Source organism: Anser brachyrhynchus (assembly GCF_964034855.1).
Source record: "Anser brachyrhynchus genome assembly, chromosome: 3".
Lineage (NCBI taxonomy): Eukaryota > Metazoa > Chordata > Aves > Anseriformes > Anatidae > Anser > Anser brachyrhynchus.
The window spans coordinates 8,193,344-8,216,547 of NC_137696.1; the positions used below are offsets into that span (position 1 = coordinate 8,193,344).

Consider the following 23,204-nt stretch of genomic DNA (forward strand, 5'->3'; position numbering starts at 1 on the left):
CTGGAAAGATAAAATTTGAGGGATCAGTCCAATATGCTGAAATCTGAAATGACTTTTTTGCCAATTCCTTGCTTTTTTTGGCCAGAAGCAGTTAGACAGAACACCTTTACATATAATTTGAGAGCTTTCTCACCAGTTTTGGTTTTTACCATTTGAATGTTAAGAGCAGTTCATTTTTTTTCAAAAAAAAAAAAGACAGCAATAAAAATGTGCTGCTGGTTTGACTTCCGAGTCCGATCTCCTGAATCTTCTACCTTCTCCTACCACATACCACCGCTGTGACAGCAGCATCCCCAATTCACCAACTTATGCACACACCGTGGGCTGCGTGATGCGATATTACCTATCCACCTAATAACTAACAGCCCAGAGAGCAACACACGATCTCCTTTTACTTTGGTAACCAGTGCAGAAGCAGCAGGTGACGGTTCAGGGCAGCAGTTTCTCAAAGCCATGGCAGAGGCACCTGTACAGCGGCACTTTGCTGAACTCAGCACTAGCTTTGGACCCAGGCAGTCTGGGCTACTCCAGCAGGCCATCTCAGCGCAGGCTATAGCTAACCACTGATGTGCTTGGGCGCACACCAAGGGATGGTGAAAATCTCACTCACCTTCCCCCCTTGCCATGCTCTGCAGCTCAGCTGTAGCCCATACGTGCCTAGGGACTGGTGTCTGAACTGTTTAGGACCCAGGAAAAATAGCGTCTGAGCGCAGACAGGAAACACAGTGCTCTCCTCCCTCCTGAAAGAGCATTTACAAGGTTGGACTGCAGCAGGTGGCTTTCCGCTAACCATCTTCAAACTGCCAGAAGTGTAACTGTGGCAGTGCTGTGTGTCTGTCTTTCCAAAAGTGCAACCCAGAAGCAGCACAGACACAAGCGTGGTACCCTGTGAGGAGCTGCAAGTTGAAAGAAGGCCGGGGCAGGCGCATGGCCTTCAGTAACATCTTCACCTGCAGTGCAGATGCACCCTGAAAATATTTCTGCTACATCATACCACCGAGACGTGCTCTCAGCACGAGCTAAAAAGTTGCATGCTGATATTTAATACAGGGTTGCTACTGTACTACAAATTCACACCTTAGCTCCATGTGTGCTCATGTCCTTCAAAATGGGGACGAGAGAAAGGGAGCAGCTTGGCAAGGCAGTGCCACACTGCAACCTCAATCCTGCAGGCTCCTGAGCATGTGGGTAGTTTCATGCTGGGTTTCAAATGCAGAATTCAGGACCAACATGTTTGGGAACTTTACATTGGTTCTGATATTGCCCATCCATTGTTAGTTTTAAAAGCAGTGTTTCCAATGAAGCCATGGAGGAAAAAAAAATGAACAGGCACTTGAATAAAGGTTTATAAGATTAGCTCTTTAAAAAAAAGCTTTTTTTTTTTTTTTTTTTTTGGTAATAACTCAGCAATTTCTGTATTTAGGAAATCATTTTTCTCTCTTTACAGTGTTACTTTTTTTGAAATCAAATGGACCTAACTACACCCTTGTTTTCTTGCACAGAAATGTATACTAATTACTATCTGTCACAACCAGTGATCTATTTTGGGAGACCAAAGAGAAGTGACTCAACTTATACCTTTTAATAATAATAATAATAATAATAAACACACACACACAAAAAACAAACACACAAAAAAAAAACACCAACAACTTTATCTTCCCATTATAGACATTACAGAGGAATGGAATTTATTAGATTAATTTTCCAGTGTAATTTCTTCAGGACAAAACCTGTCAGTTTAAACATTGCATATATTTAAAAACTGTGATGGAAACGACAGAGCAGTTTGGCAGGGTGGGGCCGTGGGTGTCCATTCAATACCTATTCTCTATTCACCTTTGCAAGAGCTCTCCATTTGCACGTTTTGCATCCAGATGTAACTGCTAGTTGCAAAATGGGGTGAATTAGATGAGGATTTTGAATGTGGTTTTGCGTTCCTGAGGAAACAGGTGCTTCTGAAGAATTACTTGTCTAAGTATGGAAGCTGCCACACAGGGAGGAGAAGCAAACAGGAGCAGGGTCAAAAAGAAGAGGAGTGGAAAGACACAAAACCAAGTAAGAGTCTCACGTGGAGAGAATCTGAACAAAGCAGTAGGAGAACCCAGCTAATAAAGCTGGGGTGCAACATGCCATAATCACACTCAGGTTGTACAGACCCCAGACTTTGTTTCTCTGTCATTTTCCACACCCTTTCTACTATGCTCTCGAATGAGGTCTTCTAAGCAGTCCCATCCAGAAGGAAAACAGCACAGAGCCTTCCATAAAAAACGAGCCAAGTGTGGTGGACAGTTGAGAGCAGTGCCTCACCTTCCCTACCTAAAAGTGCTGCATATACTCGAATCTCCCTTTGCAGGTTGAAAGGAGTAACCTAACATTATCCTTTACCGCTTGATGTGGGCTGCAGGTTTTATGTGAGCATGTCGCCTCTGAAGTTACAGAAACTGACATGAGGAAAAAAATCACTTTGGATTCACTGTATTCATCAGCTAAGATCTTCCTGGGTAAACCTTTGTTGCACAAGCACCAACCACAGACTACATACAGGATGTAATCTTGATCCCACAGAAGTATATGGCCAAAATTCAACTTCAGTGGGGTCAGAATTTTACCTTATAACTTAAAAAAATAAAAAGAGAGAGAGAAACAGGGAAATTATAATATCAAACATCACAGAGACAGAACAATTCTTTGAGTTGAAAAAAACTATGAAATAAGTAATTTGTTCTTATCTCAGTAAAAATGCCCCCAAATCTGCCCTATAGTTTTTATTTTATGGCCAAAAAGTACAAAAAATTCCCTGTTCACCAGCTGATATATGTCTTGAGGTATGATGGTGGATATTTAAACAGAAACAGAAAAGTCTTTATTTAAATCTGTTAGGACCAGGAAAACATCTTATTTTTTTTTTCTTTTTTTCCCCCCTGTTTACTCTCTTTCCCTGAGTGGACCTCAAAACCAGCCAAGTCCATAGCTTCCACAGCAAGTCCAAGGTCCACAGTCTGTAGCAGCACTGATAACCATCCCAGAACACATGGAATCCTTCTGGATGTATTTCAAGACCTCTTTTTTCTTCCTGCTACACAGCTGTCTGCAGACAGTCTAGCCTTTTTCCTACCTTATCTATTATTCACAAAAAGAATTATTTTTATAGAAGTTAATGCTTCTTTTCCACAACTTTTTATGATCAAGGTGACTTATAAACAGCTGCAATAAAAATGGTTGCGTTTTTTTTTTTTCCCTCCATACAAGAGCATTCTCAGTAATGTTTCAGAGAGAGCAGAGAGGCTAAAAGATACGTGACATTCATAGATTTCACCCCTGAAGCCACAAAAACCACACTAGCAATTTCTTCATTTGACCAAAATGAATGGTCATCACAAAAACAAATGTAAGTTTGGTATCACTGATTTGGCTGAGACAGCTTAGGGGCTTGAACTTAATAGACTTCCTCTGACAGATTAGGATCTTCTGGTATGTCTGCATCATCCTGTCACAGCAGATAGCCAAGTCCAAACCACAGGCATGGGTCTGCCCTTGATCCATAACCTCAGAATACAAAATAACTGGCTAAAGAATGTAATAAGACTCCCAAGGAAATACCTTTGAAGACAGTATTCATTTTAGTTGGTGGTCTTTTTCTTTGGGGAGGGGGAGGGAATCCAGAGAAGACAATTAAGCATTAGGAACTGATTGATGCTTAAACAAAATGCCTAACAGCAAAAGCACATTTCTATATTCCAAAGGACCAGGCAAAGCCATCCCTAAGAAGGGATTAGCTACTATCAGATGATATTACTACTGGATTAATGGTGTTTCGTATTCACTATATTTATTTAAAAAAAAAAAAAAGTTCTCTTTTAAGGAGGATATAAGTGATTTGTATAAAACCTAAAAGCCAAAACCAAGATTTTATTTTTACAGCAACTTGATGGATAGTATTTGCTTCATTTATAAATCCTTAATTGAACTAATTTTTCCCCCATTGTCTGGAACCTTGTATTTCAAGTCTATTGTTTTGAGAGGAGCACAGCCCACGAAAATAGTAAAGCATTATTGACTCCAGAACTGATGCTTTATATTCCAGTGGATATTTTGAGCAGTTCTTATTTTAGAGAATTGTTTTTGTAATAGATATACTAAAGGTGATCATTTTACTTTATTGCTAGTCATTGCTGACTGAAATATTTTGCCAGATGAAAGTAATTACTATGACTATATTACTTTTCTAACCTGTTCAGTGTATTGCATCCCAGATATTCACAGTGTGAATTTCTGGATACTCGCTTGCAAAAAATAAAAATAAAAAATAAAATTCACATTGCTCTTTGCTCTGGTATTAATTATGTAAAGCCCATATAGATGTTATCCAGCTTCCTTCCCCATCTGTATATCTTAGAGCTGCAAAAGGTTTCAGGAAAACTCCAATCTTAATGGACAGATGACAAAGCTAAACAACATACTCAGATGTCTGTGTTACAAATGAGAAAAAAAGAATCTGCTTCAACCAGAACTGAATCACTCAGGTGAATTTTTAAAAAGGGATGCAGGGAACAACCATATTCTTATTCAACATTAATAGCTACTAGCCAAAATTATACATTAGAGAAAATCATTCGCTGAGGCATCCTTAGGATTATATCCCCTGGAGATGGAAACGGGCCTGTGTTTCTCTCACAAAGTCACATCTGCTTGGGGTAGTCTTTTTCCAATTCAAATGATAGTAATATATGCGCAATAAACTCACTGTTATAAATATTTACCGTAATATCCATCTTCTTGGTTCTCCTGCTACCCAAACCAGCAGCCATGCTACCGTAAATCAGGGGAAGTATTTCGTAGGAGCTGCAAGCAGCTGTTAGTGTATTTCTGGAAACAGCCATCCAAGCCGAGGCAAATGACGCAGGAGAGACAGTTGAAATTGTGGCAGGCTCCACATTTCAGAGCTTCACTTCTACTCCACTTCTAAGGTAAATGTGACGTTTTGGTTACAGAAAACCAATGTATGCACAGATATCGGTGGAGGAGCCAGTGATATCTGGCCCACTGAAAGCTTTTGGATATCTGGGAGAAGTTAACTACACCTGACAGCATGAGATGCATCACCTCCTTTACCAAACTCATCCAAACATCATTCTTTCCAATGCAAACACTGCATTTTTTTTTTCTTGCCATGAATTATCAGTATTGGCAAGTGGTGGTTCTTTTTCTGAGCAGTGAAGTTACTATGCTGTGTAGAGGACATCTTGCTACAAACATTGTAAATGTCCATTTCAAACCTCACCATCTTTCCAAAAGAGAGGCTTAAGCAATTGCTACCACCATGATCTGTGATGTCTCCTTGAAAACGGCACAGCAGCCCCATTTACTCACACTGGATGAAGGGAAGATTTTCATGTCCCAACTGCCCTGTAATTTACCAACCATTGTGAGCCCTAGGACAAGTGGTTTGTGGCGGCCACGTAAATTTCAACCACCTTCAGTAACACTTTACATAAGCAACTCATCAATGTTGAGAATAAAGAAAGTAATCAGACAACAAATAGTTTTATAAACGTGACATTTCAGCACTCAGATTTTGTTCGCCTAAGCTAATACTTCTGTTTCTTTGCCTTGAAAAAAACCTTACCTTGGTTATCTGGAATGCCATGAACTAGAAATGTGGTTCAGAGGAGCTAATGACAACTACCAAACAGCAAAACCTCGTCCTTTCTTGTACTCTATATTAGGCTCCATTCATACACAACAAAGCTAGAAAGGGAGGGGGGCATATTTACCCACTTCATCGTGGTATTTCACAACAGCGCTTCTGTGGTGATTGAGTCTCCAAATAAATATCTATCAATATACTGTACATGTTTTAATCTTAATCTTTAGCAGGTAGGGCTAAAAATAAGCTGTACATATATTCTTCTGGGCCGTTTCCATCAGCATTATTTGTTATTAAAGGAAAAAAAGAAAGCTAAAATAAGATTTCTTACAAAAGGTAATTAAGCAGTATAATATAGTAATAAGTGGAATGAACAATAAGGAGTCGTACTAAAATATATGCCTCGTGCAGTAGAGGACTGGTGTTTCAGGAGATTAACAATTATGATCACCAGTCCTCTTCTGTTTCTGTAATACTCCACACAATCTTTTTTAAATTACTTTATTAACCTTTCCTCCTAGCACAGAAGTGCCCGATTATAGATAATATTTCAAAATCATCTGAGGTGTAAGTGTGTTTGATTTGCTCAGTAATTATTTGTCTACTTTATTACATTGGCCAAGCACACAAGCTCCTTGACCAGTTTTATTTCAAGTCCAGTTAAGAACAGGGTCGTATCATTTTGTGTGATCACTCCCTTTGGGCCCCAGAGTACCTGAAATTTCATGCTGGAGCTGGTAACTTGTTCACGTATATCTCACACTTTACACAGGCAGGAAGCAATCGATGTGCTGCCATTTCAGATCGCAGGGCCTGGTGATAACGGAGGAGTTTCGTGCACACATGAAAGAAGTTGGTTTATTTGGTCTGCATTGCAGACCAAGGACTTTTAAACACGGGCATGCAAATTTGCCTTTCTAAACCTAAAAGGGTGTAAAAACCCTATATATTTGTCAATGCGTGCTCTTACATGATAATTTATTCCCAACGTTTCACACAACACATTATTTCAATTTGGATCTGAAGTATTAGCCCATTACCAGCTCCACTACTATCTGCAGCTTCATGCTAAACATATGGTGATCACAGAAAAAATATGCATTTCTTAAAACACAGGCCTGGAGAAAACAAGCGAGAATGAAAATAAAAAAAAATAATAAAAAAAAAAGCAATGAAAAAGTTTTCCTCCTCCAACTTTGCTGCCTTGTAGGAAAGGAAAATAATATTTACATTTTTTTAAAGATGAAAATGCAATGAGATGAAACACGGTACACAGTTTATTCCTGAGGGCCACCACTAGGATAAAAGCATAAAGCCTGGGGACTTTGTTTACTGTCCACAATCAACAAATCCCGAAATCTCCATATGCAGCAGGTTTCTAAAGCTCTGTTAGTAATACTGTATATTGCTGGTCAACTCAGTCACCCATAGAATTACAGTGTAGGGTATGGATGCCAGTATTTTAGACCCAAACCGAGCATAAAAAACACAAAGTAAAATTCAGTGTCAGCACAAAGTTGACAGCGAATGATTATAACAGCTTCGAAGCTTGAAAAAGAGTGTAAATAACTAGGATCCCCTGCGGGCTCACTCAGCCTGCATACATAACAACTGTGATGGACAGCCACTATGGTAAAGTATAAAAAAAAGTCACTCTGCAAAGATGCAAAAATTTCTCCTGCAACGAGTCTTAACTGTCACCTTTCTGACTAAATCAGCTACTTTCATAGAGAGAAAGTATCTATATTGTAAGGCGCACATTCTCGAAACAGGCTGCTACTCCAGCAGGTAAACCATTAACACAGCCTGCAGTGCTAATAAGTCCCAGGAATTATTTCTTTAAAACAACCGACTCAAAGCTCCACGTTAGCCAGCCCTTCCTCTCCGCCATCACCCAATTAACTACAGCAAAGAGACAACCCAGATCACAGAGCAAAAGAACCTCAAACAAGGCATGGCTATGAACGCCAGAATTAAAATCCTGTTATCTACCACGACACAAATATTAGTCAGCTTTTTCCTCATACATATGTACACATACGGGCCCAATATGCACCCACAGTAATGGCTTTAAAGTGCTGGCAAATTGCACGCGGGTAGAAGCCCGCAGCCCCTGCCCGCTGTGACAGCACTATGATTATCTGCTCCCCTCCTCAGCCATGGCAGAGAGCTGGGAGCAAGGCAAATAGGAACAGCACGTGCCTGCATGCACCTATGGATGGCTACTGCATCTTTGCAAATTAATTAAGAACAAACCTATTTGACTAATTCTTTTTTTGTTGTTTGTTTGTTTATTTACTGCAAGATTTCTATTTCAGATTTAAAATAGCAGATATTAGAACTTTCCTCTTGACACACTTCCCTTCTATTTACCTGAACAAAGTAAATGCCTTGAAATCCCAGCCTTTGGTCGCTGGACTATCTCTTCTGAGAGCTTTGTTTTTATTTAAGCTAAACAGGAGTTCATAAATATGACATACGGACATTAGAGATGATTAGGCAGTATCTACAAGTACATCCAGCCAAAAACTAAAAGTGTCTCATGAGATAGTAAAAAAAAAAAAAGAAAAAGAAAAAACACGATTAGGTTCATGGCAAGTTACAAAGAACCAGAGCTTCTCATCTTGCAAGGTGTCAAATGCTCCCTTCCTTCACTGAATGTAAAGAGAACTGACTGTTCAGCACCACCTGGGTTGTGGTCATCAATTTGGTGAATCAGACATGTAAATTATGGCTTTATAATTTTATGAGGTGAAAGAGTCACTGTAGGGTCTCTGAAAATCCTGAACTTGTTCAAGGATGACCCTCAGCAAAGAGCTTACTTTCACCCATAGCAATACAATCCTTATGCTTTGCAGGTGCTTTTTGATCTTTCTGCTGCTGTTTATTCAGAAGCTTGCAATTTCTGTCCTCACTTGAAAGAACAGTGATATCCAAAGGCCATTTCTGAAAGCCAGCACAGCCGCAAGTATTTGTTTTAGTCCACTTTGTTTTCTTTGTGCTATAAAAATATGTCACATTTTTGAGATGTCCCTTCAATAAATTAATTAAAGTATATGAATGGTAGGATAGGTTAATCTTTTACAAACCTGGGCAGTGTTGTTCTATTCAAGGAAATCCAGCTCTTTACACGACAGTTGACTTGGCTGAGAAAGGAAATAAAGGTGGGCGTCCAGCGCTCCGCTGGGGGGCCGCTGGGTTTTTGCTGGGTGTTTCTTTTCTTTCATCAGGCTGACAACAAGCTAGTTCAGTAGACAGCCTCTATGCACCTCAGCTTACCTGCACAGTGGCAAAATAATTACTAGCCTATTAAGTGTAGCTTTTTAGTTCCTTTAGAAAGAAAACAGTTTTATAAGATTAAAGGTATGGAAATTCTGCCCAATTTCACAATTTACATCTGACCTGGTAGCATTGCTGTTCAAACTGAGAGCAAATGATCTTTCCTTTTATATTTTATCTTGACACCATGATGCTAGCCTTTAGAAACTGGGACAATAATGGAAATGCATTTGCTTTGAAACAGGTCTTACTAAATCCACCATCTACAGGTGAGTTATCCCTGACTTGGGCCAGAAGCCGTTTTAAAAATTTTAGAAAGAATAACAGGATACAGCAGCAGCAAAATTAAGCAGTCGTATTCATAGCAGAACAGTAACTGTAAAAAGGGAAATTCAAAGTTGTCTTTTAGTATTTCTTCCTAGGAGTGACCAACAGAGCAGCAAGCAAAGCAGTCCTTGTTAGCCAAGCTAAGTGAAGCCGGATTTGTAATCTCACAGAAATAAAAGGCAGAGCAGTAGATACCAGAGGTATTATTCCATACCAGAATTAGCATAACCCAGCACATCGGAATATTAAAATTTAACAGGGATTTCAAACTGTCCTTGTATCACGAGCAGAGAGTCATGTCACAGTTTTTTTTATTGGTTCAGCAGGATAGGTGTAATTGTATCAATATTTTAATGCTTGATGCATATTGTCTGTGATAAATTGCTTGCATAAATAAAAAGCACCAATATTCAATTGCCAATGAAATAATCACACTTTCTAGATCTTTATTATATCATGCATTATTTAATTACAATAATCAGAATCCTTTTGAAGGTAAAACAAGATTAAAAAGGTTTTGTTTTATTGGATCTATATATTTGATTTACACTTTATATGTTAGCTTTGCATTAAGAATTTATAAGGCATCAATTCAAATGGTGATATTACAAGAGTTTATTCCTTTTGTAATTAGTACAGTACTCTTAAAGTACTCTGGCTACGAGAGATAATATTTCAGTATTTTAATGAGCTTTTTAAGTATAATTGATGTAACAATCGTTGAATTACACATTTCTACCTGAAGAATAATGAAGGAAACATTTTAATGAGAAATTTAATCATTATTAGCAAATGATCTACTAAACTGCCATTTACTGACATTTAAAAGCTTAATAGCAGAAAACTGTATTTTTGTACATCTGCATCACTACAGATGATTATCTTCTTAGTTGCTCAGGTTTTCTGATATAACTTTGTCTGCTAGGCTTTTGTTTTTAAATTTAAGAAAAGCTTTCTTTAACTCACAGTTGTCAGCTTCATCTGGAAACTATGGGGCTTGACATGTATACAGATAATTTAAATAAATTAGCCTCTTTTCAGCCTTCAGCATTTTTTAGGTTAAAAGGACTCATTCTTGGGAGTATTCATGTTTGCATCAGCTTTATTTTGATGAACGCCCTGTAACCTCCCTGATAGCACCTCAGACATGGCGAGGCTACCACAGCATTGGCAGCAACGTGTGAAGCTGCCATGTTTTCTTCACAAAATAAAAGAATAAAAAATGATAGTAATAATAATAATAATAATAATAGTAGTAGTAATAAAGTCCCTTGATTTGTGGGGTGGTCATTGCACGTGTGCCATGAGAATCAACATGAGTACAGGACCTACCTCACCTCTCTGCTTCGGCAGGACCTTCTCCACAGGCACACACCCATTCAACGCAGGGTTTTCACAGAACTAAGACACTGCCCTGGAAGAGGATGGTGCTATGAAATTAGACAACAGAAACTCATGTTCTTCTAAACCTGTTAGTTTCTAAGTCAGCCTCCTATGATTTATTGTTGCATGCAATCAGGCAACTCTTTGCAGTTTGAGCAGGGGAGTAGAAGGATTTTACTAAACTGAGGAAGTATCTTTAAAAAAAAATAGAAAAGGGTAGCAAATCACAGTGATAGACAGACATAACAGGTATATACAACATCATATTTGGGATACTGCTCAGCTCGTGAGAAGCAGAGCAGGGATGTGGACATGTGCTGCACTTAGCTTAAGATGCTTCTAAACCCAACTCCACATAAGGTTCCTTCCTTTTAAACTGATAGTGTTCTTACTTCTGAGCAATACTGATTCGTCATTGCAGCACAGTACTAGACAGCATTGGTCCACCATAGAGAGGTTTCATTTAATGAAATTAAAGATAAAATTGAGGTCTCATTCTGCTCTTTTCAAGTGGTGACTCACTCTCAGAACAAAAATCAGGAAAGCAATGAACAAAAATACATTAAGGAAGCATTTTTAGTAAGAGGTTTCCTTTTCATGACTGTAGTTTCTACACCCATCCATTAAGAACAGTTTCTCTTCTTGCCATGTGGGGAACAAAAAAAATCCTTCTTTCCATATGTTATTGGCAGAAAAGACTAGAAAATGGACAAAGGAGTCACTGGATATAAAGGGAACATTTCTCTTGCTAGTAATGGTCTTTGCTAGCTGTGATAGAGAGGTTAGAGAAAATCTAAAGTCTAATCCAGAAAAATAAACAACAGCAACACACCAAAACAAGAACAACAACAAAAAAACACCACACAGACAAAAAGCCACCCAACCATGAAACTAGGAAAGAGATGAAATTAGTCTCCTTACCAGGAAGATCTCCTCTACAGACAGACAATTAATTCCTATTCATGACACTACCTAAGGTAATTCAGACCCATCAAATTACTTATCTCTGGTACCTGACTGCCTCATTATCACATTTGGAAAGATTAAAAGAAAAACTTCCTCAACTGAGTAGTGATACACTGGGAGTCTGTTTGCTCCTTTAGGATGAGGAGGATAAAAAGCAATGGAAGGGAAGGTAGGAGCTCCCGAAAGAATGCTCTTCACCAGACACTGCCCGCCTGTGTCAGGGCAGCTTTGCTTTCCTGCACAAAAAGAACGAGGACCTGCAGCTCCATTTCTGCTCCAGATCAAAATCCTCGAAGTTCCAACAAAGCTTCCTGACAAAATTACTCAGCTCTGCTTTTGCTTGCACATTCCCTCACTGTCCCCAAAAGACAGCAGTCTCACTTGCATAAAATGCCTTTCTTCTCAGAGCCTCAAAAGGGATAGAAGGCATCAAGCACAACAAAAAACATTGCATCACTGCTCTCCCCTTGCTCAGGAAGAATGCTTCTGTACATCTTCAGTTGGAGAGGGGGCCTCCTCACATTCCCCAGCAAGGCTCTGGCTGGGCCTGCTGACAATCATATTCCAGGACAAAACTCACGGTATCATTAAGCAAGGACTGGAGAGACCTTCATACACGGGCGTACTGCCCAAAAAGCATTTAAAAAAGTAAAACGTCTAAAAATTATATCCTGTACATATATATCCAGTCTCATAAATAAGAGACATTCAGAAAATCAGGTGCACTGCTTAGCTGTTGTGATGATTTAAGGGAGCTACCAGGGAATATCAGCAAAAGTGACACAGAAAGCAGAAGTGGACAAAGGTGAGTAATAAAACTGGGAAAAAAATCCTTGAGCCAAAAATATATCAAGCCTGACTCCACTGATGTGTTTCCACTGCTTAGAGATGTAGTGCCATTCTCATCTGGCTAATTCCAATTCAGCATTTCTTTGATATACCTTTTATAATTTTCAGTCTAATTATAATGAAAATCATTTTTCAATGTAATTTTGTAATAAAAATGTTTCCTTATTTCTCATTACCTAAGAACATGATCTTGCACAGCTACTGAGCATGCTTACAATGTGCATAGTGTATCTTCTTTCTTAGCATTTAATCTCTTCATAGTCTACAGATGTCAAGAGGTTCAGATTAAGCTTGTTAAAGATCTGCTTCACTCTAACTCACTGATGATTATTTATTTAGCAGTTTTATGTAACCCTGTCATTGATAAGCACTCTATTAATTTGCCGAGGGACAAATCAACACTAGTTATTTTTCTACTGGCTATTAGATTCAGTGCTGCTGTTTGTTACAAACCACTTGCCAGTTAATTATAAATTATGGGTCCTCTTTGCCTATATTAATTGATATCTCCTCTGCCTTTGTAATACTAGACAAATAAATTGAAGGCAAGATTTATTTAGCAGTGCATGTCTTCCATCTCTTGATTAGTATTCTTTACTTTTTAAACATTTATACTTGTTTATACAGATTTGACAGCAGAACAGTACATTAGAGAACTGATCCTTAGGGTGTTTTTGGGGAGACAGGAAGACTTATTTAAGAGCTTCCCACAAATTAGGTTGAAGTGACACACAATTTAAATTAAGCGATTTTTAAAAGCTCCTTTTGATTTTGGAAATTCTTAGTTTACAGTACCTTTCTGTACAAACAAACTCTACGTCTTTTCCAGAAGTGGGGTATGTACTCATCTGCATTCAGCAAGCACCAAGCATGTACTGCTCTGTTCTGTATGTCCAACCTGCTACTCTTGAGTAGGAGAACATATACACACGCAACGTGTAAAAAAAAAGACATGCATGGGTATGCACACACACAGACCTCTATCTATCTGTAAAGTACCTCAGTTAATAGAGAGAGATTCTCCATCGGCTATTTTCAAGCAGAAAGAAAAGATTTTCTGATTAGAGCTTCATTTTCCAAACCTGAAGTTGTAATGAGTGGTTTCAGAACAATGGGCTGTGGCCATTTTTAATTCGCACGAGTGCAAAATTGTATAAAGTAATTGTACAGGCTGCTCCATTTATACAGGATTGCTAACTACAGGGAATGCACCCTTTCAGAGAGATGCTCACAGCCCACAAAGAAGCAAGTGTCAAAATTCATGCCATGTACCTTTGAAAAGAAACTTGATTCTTTTGGTGCCTTGCCAGTGCAAAGTGCAAAGGTATAATGCAAAACTCTGCTCTGAAGCAGCTTCTTTGGTTTCAAAGGAATTCCCAACAATTATACCATCACTGAAATTCACCCACAGGAACAAAATGCTCAGTCATTTCAGTAAGTTCCCATTTTACAGCATCTTATTTCCACTCGCCAACCTTTAAAGTCCACTCCTCAAGTATTCATCAGGGCTATAAAAGGTTTTACCCTCCCGCCACTTGACAGGTGTCAGGAACCATTGATCCCAGAGATTACGGTTACTCTCCAAGCCTAATTATGGACAGGTCTTTCATGCAATTAATAGCTGCATATGGAGTGCCCTAAGTGTTTTGCTATATATTACATTAGATAAATCCAGAGAATTCATGACCCTGTGGATGACTGCCTTGCTGTATTGACTGTTCACAAGCAAGATCTCTCTCATTAACTAACTCTTACGATACACTGATTAGTGTGTGTGTGTGGGGTGTGAACATCTGTATCACCCTCCAGAGGATGGCTCACAAAGAATGTCTGCCATAATACTACCATAGCTCTCCCAGCTCATGGTATATCACCTATAGCTCCATGATCACCGCCCTTTCATAATCAAAACACACAGAAACATGCACCTGCAACCTATCTGCAACTCAAGTGCTTTTTTGAGTATTTACATGAAGATTATCTGACACAACTTTCTGAGCTGCTTTGAGAAACACCAAAAGAATGAAAACAAGTAGCAAGATGTAAATACATTAAGGGCATTCTTGTAAGCACAGAGGAAGAACTTGGTTTTTCTATCATGGCAGAAGCTATAACCACCTGTCAGTAAGCTTCTCTCTTTAAACTTAAAGGCTATTTCTTTTTTTCTTGAGCATCTTTGTATCCCCGTACATGTCCAGTGCACCTCAGATTAGAACAGTCAGAGAAGCCCTGCTTAAAAAACAAATGCAAAACTTATTAATGCTATTTGTCTGCTTCACCAAAGCCATTATCAGATTCCAATCATTAGTAAGGTTTAAGAAAACATTTTGAGACCTGCGGACAGACTCTACAATGGAAATGGGATCACAAGAAGTAGCAGTTATTTCAAAAAATAAATCCAGCTACCTTATACCTTAATAACTAGGCATTGATTTGGAAGAATAGTAGCAACAACTATTTAACTTTGTGAACAGGATTATATTGAAGACTGAAGTAGGACAGAACAATGGCAGAGATACCCAAAACAACAAAGGCCATACAAAACTTCGAAGCAAATGCAATTGCGGCGTGACCAGGCAGAGGTGAAGTGAAACTGAGTGACCGAGCCCTGTCTTAACCAGACTGAAACCAACCTCAAGCTGCTAAGGACATATTCAACATGAGACTTTCCTACGTGCAGGAGGGTAGTTGAAGAAAGAAAACTGGATGCACAAACTGTTCCTTGAGCCTTAAACAGAAGCAGCAGAGATGAAAACTATTATGGTCAGACTTTAATTGGTTCTGGAGCAATTTGGCTATTTGTCCGTGAAAAGGCAGTCGTACCTGTGGAGTCAGCAGCGACAGAGCATTTATCACCAGGGGAAAAGACACGCACGCTTTATGGGCTGCACAGCATGGAGAGGTTGGTGGGGAAGGGGCTGGGAGAGGGCTGCTGTGCTGCAGAACCAGGGTCTCCATCAGGGCTCTTTTTGGTCAGCTCCGTGTGCAATGCGGCTGCAGCGAGGGGCCCTTCTGCGCTCTGCCAGCAGGTGAGCAAAGCCACAGGTGACACCAAAACCTCCAAGTGGCAGCTCCGCACTGCAACCAAACAGCCGCCGTGATGGCAGCGGGTCCCAGGTAAGGAATGGGTAAACCTTTTCAAATGAAATAGGAAGTGACCTGAACTGTTGCTGTAAACCAATTTTTTTCCAGATTCACAGAAGTTTGAACAGCTTTCTTGTTCTATTTTCCATTTTCTTTCAGAAGAAATGTAAAATTGAGGCCTTGACCACTCAAGGTCATTAAAAATCCCATTAACCTTTTCACAAGGTAGGGCTTAAGTAGGGTTAATTAAGCAATATTGCTTCACAAGGGTCTGAAGAAGCATTTTTCTTTCTAGTTTCAAAATATATGCCAGTGGGTTTGCATGCCTCCCACAAGTTTTGTTTTAATTTTGCACACACACACAAAAGCAGAAAATAATGCAAGAGTCCAAATTCACCTGGTTCAAATACACACCTTGAAATGCATGGGTTGCATACATCTGATTGAAAATGATACCCATGATCATTTAAATGCAATTCAGGGGCCAATAGAATGGTTTATACACCATGCAAAATGTTCTGAAAAAATATTTGTACACTACAGAAATACTCGCATTGCTATAATGAATTAAAGAAAATACTGAGTCATTTTCCTCAAACCATAAATAATCATTTACACTTATTCATTGCTGGGTGCTGTAAGCATTCTCAGAAAAAGAACTCAAAGAAAAGATAAATCAGTCATAAAAAGTGAGAGAAATATGATAAACTATCTATTAGGCCAGAGAAAAATCTGCCACACAGATCTTGGAAACTGTCACCAGACAAGAGGAATCTGTGACTTCCATCTGTAACTGCCTTCAATCACCTTCCTCCGTACCCTTCATCAGCACTCCCTGTACACATCATTATTCTATAATTATCAACATATATTGATAGTAATAGCCAGCCAGAATCCCATTTGCAAGGTTCTTCTTAAATACGAGGGGGATGCAACTCTGAACAGTGCAACACGAAACTTTCTTTTTTATGGGAACTCAAAACTACCTGCAGACAGAAGTCATAGCAGAGGATAACCTGATCTCACATGTTGGTAAGTCATGGCAAAGCCACCTAGCAGCATGCAAAAAAATAAACTTTTCAGCCTGCTTTGTTCAAGAACTTAATTATGTAATTAATTAAATCAGACAGTAGCAAATTCAAAACAGATAGCTCCCCCCCACTACCCCTCTGAACAAATAGACTACAGGACTTCCTGCCACAAGATATTCCTGCTAATAACTTAGCTAAATTAAAATAATTAGGCATTTATGTGGCTAGCAAGCATATGTAAGAGCAAAATACACAAATAAACGCTAAAATAAAACATGTTTTCACAGGCACAGATTTATCAGAGAGCTGAAGGGGACCGTATCTCCCGCAGTAACAGCAGCACCAAGTGGCACGTCCCATGGAAGGGTTTTTAGAAATTACAGCTTTGGCACAGGAACCTTTTCCTGAAACACTTCCTATTAAATACAAGCAGAGAATGGCAACGATCACTTCCAGCACAAATTTGGAACTTCTGGGGAAAGCTTCTCTGTATTTTTTTTCTCTTGCTAATCCCCTAAACTACCAGCACGATGGTTCATGGCAAGCTGAGCCAGTGCCTGCGTGTAGGATGGCGTGGAAAGGGCACAAACATTTCCTGGCAGTGAACTGAACACTGCACACAGTCTGGTTTGGTTTGTGCCTGTAAAATGCAGTGATACTAGTCAAAGAGAATACACAAATTATCATCTATTTATCCAAATAGTTGAACAAGAAATAAAAACATTTTAAGTCTTGACTTTATCCTAGCTTGGATAAATCTAGCTGATTTCAATGACAGCCCTCAGTCCACACCAAGACTTTAAAAAGTTGACCTATTCTGAATGTCCTTTTTCACTGAAAATTTAAAAAGTAGTAAATAAAAACTATGAAAACTGAAAGTCCAGGTTGGTTGTGCAGATATGGGGGGGGTGGGGGGTGGGTGGTCAGGCACTGTACGGTTAAATGAACAGTAAGTGAAGTTTTATGAAATACTCTGAGACAAAACTTTACTCACAGCTTATCAGGAATCCAACTTCTCCAGAATATTTACGGACAGAATTCAACACCTTATAGCAACTGCATGATGTGCTGTACTCAAAAATATCTCCATGCTATGCAGAGAGAATTCAGACAGAGAGGCGACTTGCCCCGAGCCACAGACAAATTCAGCATCATACGGAGAATTAGAAGACGCATGGTTTTAGCTCTGAATCTATGTTCTTATCAGCAGATCACACATGCCTATAATACATTACCTGATGGGACCTGTCTTTATTGAGAGGGAAGTATCTATTTTCTGGTGGGAAATACTTCTTAGTTTTCGCTGTTAATATTCATTTTATGAGTTTTGTAGATGAAGATCATTAAGAATACCTTCTTGGGATTTCACTACCATTACCAAAAAAAAAAAAAAAAGGAAAAAAAATAAAGAAAAGCACAGAAGAGTTTTGATGCAAAATTTACTTAAGTGTGTAAATTCTCTGTTTTTCCTCTATTTATCGTAAACCCAGAAAGGGTGGATAAAGGACCTAAAAAATAAATGCTGGATGAATAGGGCTCTTGAGCTATAGAACTTGTGCTGTGAAAATCCCACTTTGTCTGGCAAACACTATTAAACAGAAATCTATGAACAGCATTTTTTTTTCCATTTCATACAGGGGGAAAAAAAGAAATCAGATCTGACCCAGTGACTTCGATGACAATGGCAAGAGTCCTACTTTGTACAATGAGTTATAAAGACAGATTTTTTTTTACTCTTGGGTGGGCATTTTAACATTCCTGGCAACAGAGCTTCGCTACTAGACTTGCTGAGATCACTTACTAGAGCTCTGGTTACTGGCACCAGTGACTCTGGGATGTCAGAGTAACCCTGACGAGCCCTGCTGGTATTTTTTTTTCTCTTTCTTTTTTTTTTCTTTCTTCCAGATTGGCTTCTAAATTACATGATACAATTAAGAAAGCATTGCTGAAGTGCAGTTTGCTATCGTTGTCATCTCTGTTTTTGAATACTTTCTGGAATTCGAGTTTTAGGTACACAAACTTCATATTTTTACGATAATTTGGGTCATTTCCAATTGGAATTCAAAACCAGGTGTCAGTGGTGAAGTGCCTCGAGGCTATCAAAATAACTGACTGTGTCACCTTGTCCTCCTAATGATCCTTATATATTTAACATAAACATCATAAAAGTAAGTGCTTATTCAAGCAGGACCACTACATATGTTTACCTGGGCTTGTTTTTCTAACTTGCACTGACTATAAAAAAATAACTGGAAAGAGAAAGAAACGTTAACAGCTACAATAGAGCATCAAACTATAGATTTGGAAGTTTGATGCTTGATGATGTTTCAAATAAACCCCAGAAGCTATTCTTGTGGGGGGTCATAATGGCACATGCGACCTATTTTGAGACCATTTCTTTTCTTACAGTGCTGTGTGCTTCTCATTATAATGATAATATTCAGCATTTATATGGCTATTTACATCTTTTAAGTGCTGTACCAACAACTAATTAATCCTCACAACACCCTGTGGGGTAGGTAAGTATTATTATCCCCATTTTATAAATGGAGAAACTGAGACAGAGGGGAAAATGTGACTTGCTGGAAGGCACTCAGCGAGTTACAGGCAGAACTCAAATGAGAAAGCAGGGGGTTCCCGGCTCCCAGGCCCACACTCCGACCACTCAGCCAAACCACGGTGCCTCTCCCAAGACTTGGAGCCTCTTTTTAGAGACACCATTTTATATCCAAGCTTGTCCAAAGATCTCCCAGCACTATCCAGCATGCACCGCTCCCATTATATGCTCAAGACATTTCAATCTCAACAATCTCAAGCAGTGGGACGTTTGCCCAGGAAGGCTGAGCAGTCTCCATCCTTGGAGGCTCTCAAGACCCGACAGGGTAAGACCCTGATCAACCTGGCCTGATCCAGCAGCAGATTTTGCTTTGGAGGTTGGACTGAAGACCTCCTGAGGTCCCTGCCAGCCTGACATGCCCTATTTTATGAAGTAGATACCTTCTGTGATAACATTACAAGTTTCCCGTTATTTCACAGTCTCACATTTATTTTTTTTTTCTTGCTTCTTCCTTCAGGTTCTTTGACCTAAACCTGTCCTTTGGCAGGCATACCTATCTGCAACACCAGCTTTGTACCAACATAAAGAGATAAATAGAATACCATATAATGTACTTAGCGGTGAAATAAACCTTATGTAACTTCTATAAACTATTTCCCCGTTCATATCCAAATTTTAAATCACCCCCAATATGGTGCCCACTGAATTTTCCCACGAGAAAAGACAACCACTGGATTTTCTTCCAGCTGTGATTCCTAGCAAAGGCTGATCAAGAACCAGGATAAAATAAAATCTTGAGGGTTGCTGTTAGGATTGGTAAGAGACAGGCTAAGGGTTCATGGTGTTGTCACTCAGGTATACAAGTCCATACTTTGTATTATGGGATGGAAAGGAGTTCTGCCCCTGGGCAGCCCCATCGTCATCAACAGTGTTGGATTCAGCTCAAAAGAAGAAATTGGCAATAGCAATATAAATGTTCTTGGAACGATTCTCTGCTCAGCTGACCCTCCTTGCTGCAGTATCTCAGGTAAAAATCAATGCTGATAGCCCAGATCCCCACAGTTGCACAATCCCTAGTAGCTGGTTACTTACGGGAGCTCAAATTCCTTCTGGGAAAAAAAAAAAAAAAACAAAAAAAAAACAAGGTTTTAAGAAGTGATGGGTATCCCCTCAGTTCCTACTAAAATGAACTCCAGCTGCTCGGGAATGTTAGTTATTTCATTCTGATGCCTAACGGGAACTGTTGGATGCAAAGCTGCTGTAGGAATTGGGCCTTAAATGTCCTTACCAACTCCCCTGCACTCCTATAAAAGATTATCTGTACCCTTCTGCATATACTTCAGCAAACAGAAGAAATGACAATACTCTGACAACTTGAAAGTAAAATTAGCAGCCACATTCTCAAGTAGGAGGCAAAAGATGAGGCTATACTAGAAGCAGATAACACCAAAAGATAAGTGCATGCTTTTACACACAAAATTATGGATTATTTTATATAGCCACGAAGGAAGGTTCTTCATGATGCAATAATATATACTTTTTTTTTTTTTTTCTTGCAAAGCCATAATTCTGCTTGAACACTTGAACTGGATGCATAAAAGAACAAGACAAACCCAGCCTTTCTCCCAGCCCTTCCTCTTCTCCATCCAGCTGAGAAATACCACGCCCTGCTGAAACCCTCACCAGCCAGCTGGGATTATCTGCTGCTGAGATACGCGATACTTCTCACTCGTACCATGCAGGTAAAAAAGGGCCTGGTTCCCTGTTGCCTTATTCTGACGACATTCACTTACACTAAGAAAGAAGGGAATTAAAACATGAATTTGATAGAATGGTTGCCTTTCACCTGTGTGTCTGATCCCTCACGGAGAAAAACATGGGTATCGGTCAGTAAAGTTTACCGGATAATACAGCTATTTTATTCCAAGATCTGATTTATACCCTTATCTACAGTCAAGCAGTTTATCTTGCGCTGAACTAGAGGAACCACTTTTTTTTTTTCTTTCTTTTTTTCTTTCCAAAAGAGTAGGAAAATCCCAACAAAACCCAAGAGGAGCATCTCAGAGTCCTGAATTTGTATGAGAACTTTTTTGTCTCCTATTTTTCTCTGTCTGCACTTTTTCAGGGTGAATCCAAAGTCTAACCTGCATATAATATTCTGAGAAATCATGTTTAGAAATGTCTACAATGAACACATGTGTGTTTGGCCAACCCAGGCTGTCTGTTAGACACTTGTTGGAAACACTGCATCCTTGCTCTCCTTGTGCCGGTCAGTGTTTTACCAACACACCGAGAACTTCCCGGCTTCTCTCCTTCCCGAGCACCTCCCCGTGGTGCTTCACCCCGTGGTTAACTACAACACGAGAGTGGCTAGACTTACACAAGTGGCAGAGTTAGTGCAAAGCAGCAAAGTTTCTCAGGTTAAGAAAGGAATGCAGCACAACAACGTCAACAGCCTTTTAAAATACTGTATACACACACACGTATAGCTTTTATATACATCACTGTCTATGAGGATACACATTTGTGATTACAGACAGCAATATAGACAAAGCTACTATGGTTAAACCCTTTGTGAGAGTTATTAAGCTGTTGACAATATGAGAATCAGATGAATTTACCACTGGTTCGGTAATTGTCTTTCATATATGAGCAACCCCCTACATACAACTTTTATGATTCATCATATTTATTTTTTGTTTCCTCAAGCAACATCTTTTATTAGTTGCACACTCACTACAGAAATTTAATTTCTGCAAGAGAACAACAAAGCAGTTGATTATTATTATTGAGAATCTGGTACAACACAGAGTGAAATAAAATCTATAAGGCATTAAAATGACAGATTAGGCAAGAGCTGTATTCATTTACAAGTGTTAGAACATCATGTTAATGCCTCACAAGCACAACATAAAATGAAAATCAACTCTTTCATGCTGCTTTACTAATACTGCAAAGCTCCACGGAGCACAAATAGTAGTCCCTGTTAAAGAGGCACTGTCCTTTTGTAGTTTTTACATGCAGCAGATTTATCATTAACACTTGACAAAAAACTCTTTTCAGGTGCTCACTATCCATAAACTTTACATTTTTACTACTTATCAATTTGAAGATGATTATTATTGATCTGTGCTAAACTGAGTATATTAAGGGTATGGCTATCTCTTAATGAAATTCTAGATTTGGTGCACAAAACCTCTTTGGTTAGAAATATTCATTTGGAAGGCACTATGTTAAAAACTTTGTTTTTCGCAATCACTGCAAGGATATCATATCCAGATTTACATTCATATTAAATTTTACTGCAGCTTTATTTACTATCAAAATCTCTGAACACGAAGTGACAGGACATGCAAATAGGAAGACTTGAAATATTCACTTCACTCACACCAATCCAATCACTAGTGTACCTATTTGATGGCATTTGTATTCTTTTGATCATACTCCATGTTATTAATGTCATGATTTTCTTGGACATATCACCATTCTTCCCCTATTCTTTTTTCTTAAACTCATACCTCATCATAGCTGAAAAATATGAAAATGATACACTGCTTAAGAATATGATGTTATTTGTTCAAATTGCTATATGTCTTGAAAAAAAGGAAATCAGTAGATTTTGTTTAGTAACAGCTACATATACAGGTTGTTATAATTTTTTCCTCGATGTGTTCTTAGTGATTAAACAGCTGTAAACATTTTTGAGGGACGTTTATACTCAAAAGGATACCTGTCACTCATACAGCCAATGGGGCTGTATCAGTACAAAATTCAGTATATTATGGACAAACGCTTAAAGGACTGGATAATTGTTTTCAGATTTGCCAGCCTAGGTACAGCCCTAACTTCCAAATGAAGGTATCTTTTGACAGGTGAAATGGAGCACAGGACAGACCTCAGTCCTGGCAGCAGGACAGCAGATGAACGACTTCCTACCTCCAGTTCCATCACCTACTTTGGGTTCCAGCCGCAAAGGCACCGTAGCATAGAGAACAGTAGCATGTAAAACAACCTACGAGTAAAAATTAAAATTATACATCTAAACCCAATAAATCATAGATAGGTTAGATGCTTGAGC

General features: G+C 39.0%; 1 protein-coding gene across 1 annotated transcript in view; it reads right to left on the reverse strand.

Annotated features, from left to right (window-relative positions):
• The window catches only part of LOC308193336 (uncharacterized protein), a 440,865-nt gene that overhangs the window by 93,020 nt on the left and 324,641 nt on the right, over positions 1-23,204 (reverse strand). The window lies entirely within an intron of this gene.